Consider the following 9,982-nt stretch of genomic DNA (forward strand, 5'->3'; position numbering starts at 1 on the left):
CGGCAGCCTGTGGAATTCTTCGTCTTTAGTTTCGCGGTCACCTTTCTTGACAGCTTGAGACGACATCCTTAGCGCAAAAAAACACACGCACACAAGAGAAAAGGCGGTATCCTTAGATCCAGGTAGCGCTTGTCCCTTGTCCCGCCTTTTCTCTTGTGTGCGTGTGTTTTTTTGCGCTAAGGATGTCGTCTCAAGCTGAAAACCATCTAGCCCGTCTAAAAGTTCTTTTAAACCATTTCTTGACAGGTAAGCAGGAACATCGGGCAGGGCAGAAGGCACGGCATCTTTCGTCAATCGTGGGTGAGAACGTGGGAGGCTAACAACGTTGCCTTCTATCATATATTTGTAATCCCGTTCGATACACTCTTGGTCAAAATGCCGCTCACACACAACGGAGTGTGGCTGCAACCTCTTGTCGGCACGATGAAGAGCAAGCTCCCACCCAGACGGCCACTGACGTCCGACGGACAACCGAACTCGGCCGCAACTCGGCGGCCGATTTCGGACGTCCGCCGGAATTCCGGCGTACGTACGAAAAAGGGTGGTCGAATCCGTTCGCCTAGCGGACAGCCGCCGTACGTCCGCCACTGGATTTGCTTTTACACAGCTATGATATAGTTTGTAGTCGTCGTGCTCGTCTGAACTGCGTATAAATCAGTAATGCCGTCAAGTCTGCATTATATGATGCCAGAGCGAATCGATGCGATAGAAAGCGTTTCCATTAAACAGTTTTTTTTATTTTCCGCATGTTTCATCGTTGAATTCTTCCATTAAAAATTTTTGATTAAAAGTTAAATGACCATTAAACATTTTTCTATCATGATGCTTCGGTGAAATTTTAATCAGTGGCTGAATAGACGCAGTAAGCAGCAAGCTCAAAAAGAACGAAACCGAACCTATCCTCAAAAAAATCTGAAATGAGCCAATCCAATCCACCTGACAAGTTGAAGTTTAGTCATGGAAGATGGCTTCACAGCTTCACGTTTCCGTGTTCTGCATTTTCTGCGCAATTACAAATACCTACGGCTGTAATGCACTGCTAGCATTGTTTCTGCTGTGGCTTGGTGCGGCTGGCACACTTTGTTCACCCGCCGATTCCAAAGTAAGTATTTCACCGAACTTTTGTTTCTTTAGTGGAACTTTTCGATGCACCGATAGTGGTGAGCTTTTGGGTAAGGAAACAGCTCTGTACAGCAGCCGAACGGTCGAGTGTTTTAGGCGAGACTGACAGGATGGCTCCGCGCCGACTAACTAAACTGCAGCCTCAAGTCTGAGGGCCATCTTTCTCGGCATTACTGGACGCTGCGCCAGTAAGCCGCGCAACTTCTCTGTCTCTGATAAAGGAGTGCCTGCCCGAGCTTTAAAGGAGTTAATTTGTTAACCATGCGCAACGTGCTGAGTTGTAAAATACTATACGAGAAAACTTTTGCTCTCCTCGAGCCTATCGTGCGACATGCCTACACTTGTGAAAACGTCGCTAGTTTTTTTGTTTGTTTTTTAATGGACAGCCGCTGATCTTTCTCTCTCGAGCTTTACGGCAACTACAGTTTCTAGAAGGAACGGCTGTAGCTACTAAATAGCTAAAGGTTTAGTACTCTCCTTCAGCTTTGACAAACCAGGACAGCACCTTGCGCATGTTGGTTATGCATGTGGGACCGAACCGCGCAGAACAACCGGACAAGCAGATGAGAAAAAAAAAAAAGTCAGCACTTGTCTTTTTCTTGACCCGTTGTTCTGCGCTGTTCTGGCACGATTTTGACATACAGCCGCCGCGATACAGTTGGGCTGTGAGCTCTGGTACCTGCAACGCCTTCTTTTATGCAAAACAGGCATACTTGGAGGCCATGCAAGCCGCGGGCTAAAAAAAAAACCACGAGTTGAGCAAAAGTGAGATGAAAACAAAATTGTTGTTTCTTTGTCCTTACAGATATTCAAAGGCTCCTCAGAACTTCACTGCATTATTGACAGCGAGATAATGCCAAAGCTACACCAGAGCCATGCAGCACCTTATATTGCATGATACTGAGCTTATGTCTCGCACTGAAAGCTCTTACCATGTTCTTAGATTATCATATTACAGTAGCTTTAAACCCATGCTTGTTAATACAGTGATATCCATAAATTGAATCTATGGCATCATGCTCACATACAAGGCATCTGATAACCGCTGGTCACATGATGTGGGCTATAGCAGAAACCTGTACCTGGTCATCTTACAAGCATTTGTGCAATTGATGCTTTTTATGTGTTGTAAAAGTTTTTGTGTTCTGTTTCTGTATGGGAATGCTTTCCAAGGCTAACATTTGGCTTGCTACAGCAAAACCTCTACCTAGTCATCCTAAAAACAGCACCGCAGTTGGTGCTTTTAGTGTGTTGTAAAAGTATTTGTGTTCTGCTTCTGTATGGCAATGCTTTTCTCGTTGAAGACTAGCATGAGGCTTCCAAAAATTTTTCAGATGCCAATTGCTGTAGCCGATTTCGTAGGCCAACAGGAAGCAGCACTTTGAACATGGAAAACTGTCATCCACGGGGGAAAAACAGCAACATCCCTTTGCATTCTCATTTCTTTGCTATGGCTAAAAGTGAGTATTGTATCATTATCTATATTATTAATATTGAATCATGATTGTCAGTGTTGAGGTTGTTTGAGCGTGATGATTTTAAACACACAGGACATCCCTTCGACATTAAGGTTTTAGCTTGTTTACATGTAGGATGTAGAACTGGTTTCAACAAACTTTATGCAGCAAACTCTTTTTACATTGTCCACCATGTTACTTTTTGTCATTGTCCATTGAAGTTAATAACCAGTATTTTACGTTTACACAGTCGTCCACTCTTAGCTTGAATGGGAATGTGTGGCATGCAGTTTGCAAAGTAGCTATGCATCCGTCACAGCCATGCATCAAGGCTAAGTGGCTTGTGCGTAGAGGGACCCGCCGCTCCAGCTTCACGTCATCTGCCTCTTTGCTCCGGTGTGCAGACGTGCATTGAGTTAAAGTGGTTTATGTGTAGAGAAACCAGGAGCTTCTTTGTCACATCTGGCTGTTTGTTACGGTGTGCAGATGCGCATCGAGGCAAAATGGCTGATGTGTAGAGGGACCAGGAGCTGCTGCTTAACGTCCTTCGCCTCTTTACTACAGTGCACAGCCGTGCATTGATGCTAAGGGGCTTGTGCATAGAGGGCCCAGGAGCTGCAGCTTCACGTCTGCCTCTTCGCTCAGGTACGCAAGTGCGTATTGAGGCAAAATGGCTTATGCATAGAGGGACCAGGAGCTGCTGTGTGGCGTAGTCTGTATATTTGCTATGGTGCGTATTGAAGTACAATGGGGGGGCTCATGTGTAAAGGTACCATGAGCTGCTGCGTCATGTCGTCTGCCTCTTTACTATGGTGCGCAAGCATGCATCAAGGCAAAGTGGCTTATGCATAGAAGGACCAGGAGCTGTTGCTTCACATCTGCTATGATGCGCAGCTGCGTATTGTGGGTGGTGGTGGAAAACATTGCCATCAGATACAAATACAGGAGGTTACTCACTAGCTGACCCTGAGGGGGCCTGTCCTGACAAAAACAAGGGGTCCCTAGTTTGGGACCCCAGTGGTGGTAGAGGGACTAGAGGCTGGTACTTCATGCTGTCTGCCTCTTCGCTACGGTGTGCAGCTGCGATGGATGCAGTGGCATCTCAAAAAGTGCATGCCGCGCACTCGCATGTTCAGCCTGGGTGGACGACTGTGTACCTGCTATAGCTTTGTTATTCATAGAATAAACCTAGGCCAAGTTGGATAAATTATAGCTCACCTCATATGTGGTCAGCAAAGAAAAGCCACTCCAGAAAATCTGATGCATTTACTGTCATAGGATTCTTATTCATATACATGCTACTGACAAGTCAGATTCTTCACCCTCAGAAATGCCAGAAAAATAACCAAGGGTGCGTCTGTAATAGTCTAGCTTGCTCTTTCTCTGCAGACTTGAGTCAGATGTGTGTTCCATTGCTGTGGGTGGGACAGGTGTGAATCTTTGATTTTAAGCTTGCAACAAGTATGTATTGTAGTTTAAAGGCAAAACGGTACTAATAATCGTAGCCCCCCGTGGCCTTTATCCCCTTTTAATAGTGTTGCTAGACACTGAATTATTAGTTTACTCTGCACTGTTTCTGTCTAGTTAATGTGCGGAGATGTACATATATTTATATGACTTGGAGTTGTCGACTTTGCACTTAGAAACATTGTAGCGTTATCTGATGTGTTGCTTTCATTTCTTTAATGATTTCTGTAAGGGATCGGTGGGTATGCTAGGCACCATTATTAGTCTGCTCTTTTTGGGTCACCTGTTCAATGCCCAGCTGCGGCCGTCTCCCACTTGCCCTCGGACAGGAGGCGGAGAGACACGCACAGAGAGGCAGCTACAGCAGCTACAGTGCTTAACGGAAACGTAGGCAGAGAGGGAAAGAAGTCCCCTCTTCCAAGGACTTTGCTGTCGCACTCGAAGACGCGGGGACAGGCAGTTTGTTCTCGTTGCTGTGTCATGTAGGGGGCTCATTTTTATTTAAGGAGCTTTACGAACAGTATACAACTAAGGGGTCCTTAGTACTAAGCGTACTAAGGGGTCCTTAGTACGCTGACTGGACCCATCACCCGGAGGCAGCACAGCTTTGAAACGAGCACCTCTTTTGGAAGAACTGCTTATCGTTCAAAGAAAAAACACTGTCAGGTTGAAGGGTGTAAGGCCCTCTTCCTTGTTGGGGAGCCCATGAAAGTGACAATTATTCAGTGCAGGCGCGCTGAGTGGGGTCTCGTTGAGGATTCCAACCCTGGATGTCAACAATGGTGGGAGATGGCGGCGTTGAAAAAGGGCAAGTGTGTAACAGTGACGGTATGATGCGGAGCGGGAGGACGTGGGTTGGCTCTTCTGATGTGGTCCGCAATGGTGCTGACGCGGACGCCAATAATTGCAATAATTGCCCTGTGAAAGGAACCGCCAAGGATGCAAGCTTTGGGCAATGGCTGCGCACGTGGGACACCGTTTTGATGTGTTTTAATTTTTTTTATTTTTTTTTCCTAGGGGAGAGAGTTTGGCATGTGACCTAGTGAGCCAATCATTTCGAGGTCCATTCTCTAAATTCCGTTTGTTGTGAAACGAATTTGTTGCCCCTTTTGCATTGCTTGTATTAGGAAGAGGGTGAAGAACTTATGAAAGTGGAAAGACATGCCGAAATGTTTGTTAGCCAGTCATGTGTGAGTTCGTTGTCATTGGGGATGAGAAATGTGGGCGGAGTCCCGAAGTTAATGAAACGGCCCCGCGGCCTGGAGAACTCGTTCTGAGCTAGATTTTGATCTCTTTCCTCTTCGGCATAGATCATGGTCATTGTTTCACCTGCTGTAAATACGTACATTCATGTATAAAATTTTCAGTTCATCTTCCTCTCCGTGTGCAAGTTGTTGTGGCCAGATGCAGTAAATTCCCTATTTTCCTTCATTTCTATATAACGTGCCTTTCTGAAGATGGTGAGCTCTTTTGTCCAATCCTGTAAGAAAGCAGCAAAGCGCTCCCAAATCTTCCACAAAACTGTGTGATATCTTTAATACTAACTGCAGCTTGGTGTCACTCAAAACATGTAGTTGAGGTAGATTTCTTCCCCCCCCCCTCTTTTTGTTCGTTCAAATGAGGACCAGCGGACACTAACTCTTGCTTTTGTAATGCCCTAGGCCCCGCCTTAAGGCAGTACTCCAATGTCAATACCATTTTTATAGCTATGGCTGTCCAACAGCACTAATGTCTTTTATACACTTCTTTTACTAATCTCTTACCCAAGTGGTGGCTTATACTGCGGGGGCGAAAGTCTCTGGACAGTATGTCTGGAGATTTTGGACTAGAGTCGCGATGTAAACGAATTGTGACCTTATTTCTCTTGCACACATGAAAGAACTAACGTTCAACTTTCACATTGACAAGTATGGTCCGAGTTTCCTGGTCGATGTGAAAGTTATGTGCTTTGATTGCAGTTTGTGTAGTCCACACACTTGTCCCCGATATTACATAGGGGCAAATTAGGCGCCTTTACAGGGGCAGTTTCTTTGGCGCCCACTACCTTCCCCATAAAAAAGCTACAGTATTTCTTATGAACAGCTGGCTGCATTTATAAATACCATTATTTTTTTGTAATTTGTTGTGCGTAGTTGAGAAATCCATGACATACATGCACAGCTGGTTGCCAGAATTATGCAACCATATTTCAGTAACTAACATCCATGCTGCATGCTGCCGGTAATACATCAGGAGCTTGTGGTTGTCAGCTTTTTGTGTTTTGTGTAACTATAAGCCTTACTATTGTAATGTCACATATAGCGCTGTGGGTAAACAAATAACTTTACTTTTAACTCTTGTAGAAGCATGAACACTGCGCAATCACTGCGGCGGGCTATGCTTCCACATTGGGCTTTAGCCACATGTCAAATGTCTATCTTTATTCTGCTGCAGCAGCTTGCATGTTATCAGATAAGTTACTTCGTCGCAGCTGCTCTAAGGAGACGCTTTCTAGACGCTTGTAGCCTAGATGTTGATGTCGATATACCCCCGACACGCCCAGGGAATGTCTTCGGTAGAGGGTACATGGAAACCAGCGAAATGTGCAGTTTACAGAACAAAAAGGTAACAATTTTAAATGATGTTATTATTGATCACTTCTTTTCAGAGCAGGAACAATGACTTTAGAAATGTGCCTGTTAAACCGCTCAAAATGCAGGTTTCTGCCGCCAATGCGTACCTGTGTAATTGCAATGCTCTGGCTGTGCTTTATGTTCATATACAGCATCCTTTATGCTTAGTTTCTCTGCATGTGCACTCCATGTCTTGGGCATTGCTGAGGGCGCATAGCAGCAAGCATAACATGCCATGTTTGGTCAGAGTGGCATGTTCAAAGAGACGACATAAAAACATTAAAATACTGAATGCCAGGTTCTGGTCAAACTATGTTTGTATCTTTTGTTATTCTGCATGGGTTTTGCTACAGTTATATGACCTTTCTATATAGTATGTGACAGTTCTGAATGGAGATGCATGCGTACAGTGCCATCTGGAAAAAGCAATTGAGAGAAACTGGTAGTTGCCCTTGGAGATGAGTAATCAAAGTTCAGCACAGATAACTTGAATTTCATTTTCCCTTCTATTGCAGGAGGAGCCCAGCCTGCTCTTTCCATCTCAGGCCTGAAAGACCAGCAACAGCTGATCGAGCAAATGCACAGGATAGTAACTGCTCCTGGAATCCCGGCCTGCGGAGGCCGCCCACAGAGAACTCGATCATCTCCTCGCTAATTCCGAAATATTAGGTTTCAATAAATACATTTTCCTCCACCACCTCCCCAAGGGAAGAGCTGTCACGGCCAAGGATAATTAAAAAAATTATTCAAGTAGATTCTTAATACTCCAGTTGGCCTGCATTTTACCATGCCATTCCTTAACATCGATATTTTTTTAGTGTAGACTATTTATGCATGCAGTTTTTGCAATAAAGCAAGAAAAATGCTTTTTTTTACAACCTCGCATGCTGGTATGCCTATGCTCTTAGCATGCTTTCAGGAATGGTGCATTTGTGTAAAGCTCAGCTAGCATATGTGCCTCTTTGATGGAAGTTTTAATTGCACACTACTGTTCAGTGCTTTGTGTGTGAAAGTAAAGCAGACGACAGGAAACTTGAACCTGTTGCATATTCTATTGTCTGCTTTACTCTCACGACAAAGCCATTGAGCACTAGTATGTGACTGAAATTTCCATGGCACATGCTTGCTGAGCTTTACACGAATGTTATTGGCAAGTTTTTACACCAATAGCGGGCCCTGCAAGCATGTTCCGGGAAACGTCCGAATGTCCGCCTCCGGCTGCCCGTCGGACGTCCGTGGGACGCAATCCGGATCCACGAACGATAGTCCGACGGACGTTCGCTGTACGTATATCGAACATAACCGGACTTCCGTCAGATGTCCGAAGGTCCGAAAACGGACGTCCGTCGGTCGACCGTCGGACGTCTATGGCCGTCTGGGCACCTTTTGAACAGTTCGGGATCCCGCGGCGCCGAAAACAGCGAGACTTTCAGTCTTTTTCTCGATGACTTGTAGCCGGATTTGCAGAAGGGTGCGAAACAAGTTGTGTCCTTTTTGGTCTTCATTCCGATCACTTCTCACAAAAAGCGCAGCGCCTGCTCCGCTACGGCGCTTGCATGTGGACGATGACAGACAGCAAACAGACGAGAAAACAGGTAGCTAGTGTCGTCTGTTTATTGTTTCAATGCCAGACCGCAAAAGTCTCAGTTTCAGCTACTATTTTGACTGATAACGCAAGTAATAAGTAATGTTTTTAAACAAAAATGAGGTTAACAAATCGCGCGATGCGATTGCGACAAGTAGCAGACGATCCGCCGGTGAGCACCGGGCGGAGAACAGCAACGCCAGGTTCGTCGTCATGAAGCGGAGGCACGCGGAACTACGCTTTGTGCCCTGCCGGTCGGCACACCTACCCATCTAGCCACCGTTGGCAACCCTGCAGAGTTCTGAAACACGTTTGGCCCGAGACCTTCTTTATTGGAATGCTCCGTCGCTTCTCCGCATGCGCCAGCTGAAAGAAGTGAGGAGGAATAACTTGCCGGATGTGACGTAAAACTTAATTTATATTTTGTTTGTAAAATGTCTGTCGCTTCCCGTCGCCGTTTCTAGCGATAGGCCGATAGCTGGTCGCCAGTGTCGCCGGCTGCGTGATCGCTCGCAAGGCGGAATTGGCTGTGGCGATGGTGGCGGACGGGTTTCTTGGCATCGTAGTTTGAATATCGTAGCCGTGTGGCCGTGTTCCTTTCCACTTGTTATAATACTCCCTGAGCTCGGCCTCGCGTACTGCTGGGCCGAATTATGGACTCCGCTCACAAGTTTGTGAGCGTGAAGTCAAAATTACGAAGCTGTGACGCAGCCTTGAGACGTCAATCGTGACGAGTATGCGAAATCGTCCAATTACCAGCGACTTTTAGCGTGGCTCCGCCCTAGTAGTCCCGAATCCTCGGCAAACGTTGATGCCAGAGTGTGGCACAAAACTGAGCAGGGACCGTCTCCTAACTTTTTCTAACACGACGCAACTAATACGCAATAAATAAAACAAACAAAGGTTTATTTTGGCAAGATACTATTTTTAGTATTGATTAACATTGAGCTCAAGTTGAAGCGTTCTTAGTTGTGTAGTTATACTTGCTATTAGGTAACTTTTGTTGCCGCGAGGGTGCGCCGGCGGCGTCATGGCGTGCACATGGCGGCCTGCAAGCAAACAGCTGATTCCCCGAGAAGGTGCTGCTTTTTTTAGTGTCGTCGGTAATCGAAGTACCGTGCAAGTGCCGTGAGCATGCTGAAAATCTAATAGAATGCAGTCGAAGTCCAGGGCCTGCAGCGATAAAATTTCATGGAGCGCTTGACACGGAAATGGACAAAGACAACTTGCGAAGGTGTTTTCGGTCGGCGCCTACTAGTACCGATGAGAAAAGTGCTTAAAGTGCAACATGCAGGCTCCGTGGTTCTATTTGTTTCTCATTAGGAAATGCAAGACGACTGTGAAGCATGTAGTGTAGGCCAAAATGAAGCTCTGTCCTTGCATTATTATCTGTTTGTATGTAGCTGGATAGTTTAGCAAAGAACATGATCATGGGAATGCTTCCACCCCTGCCGTGATTGAACCCGAAGCCTTCATTCACTGCAGTGCCACCGTGACAGGGCTTTCGATGTAGCTTTCGTTGTAGTGTGCTCTGTATTTTTTTTTCTTCGTTCTCATGAGTGAGTTGCTTTGTTTTTGAGCGATACCTTCTGCCCACACACCATTTGCTTGATGCATATGTGATGTTTTTCTGCGTACGCTAAAATCACTGTGAGCACTAAAACTCGCAATATTATGCATTCAATTTGTCAGCTTTACACTGTTTAGCATTAAGCAAATGCTTTCTATGCGTCCTAACA

The 9,982-nt window shown here is 45.7% G+C and overlaps 1 long non-coding RNA gene across 1 annotated transcript; it reads left to right on the forward strand.

Moving 5' to 3' along the window:
• The first annotated feature begins 975 nt into the window (after positions 1–975).
• On the forward strand, positions 976–7,507 carry LOC146172568 (uncharacterized). The gene is made up of 3 exons (XR_014702496.1): positions 976–1,102; positions 2,457–2,582; positions 7,174–7,507. It is a non-coding gene; the product is annotated as an uncharacterized LOC146172568 (long non-coding RNA).
• The last annotated feature ends 2,475 nt before the right edge of the window (positions 7,508–9,982 follow it).

The sequence above is a fragment of the Amblyomma maculatum genome, unplaced genomic scaffold (genome assembly GCF_055883805.1).
Source record: "Amblyomma maculatum isolate TAMU_Amacu unplaced genomic scaffold, ASM5588380v1 scaffold_13, whole genome shotgun sequence".
Lineage (NCBI taxonomy): Eukaryota > Metazoa > Arthropoda > Arachnida > Ixodida > Ixodidae > Amblyomma > Amblyomma maculatum.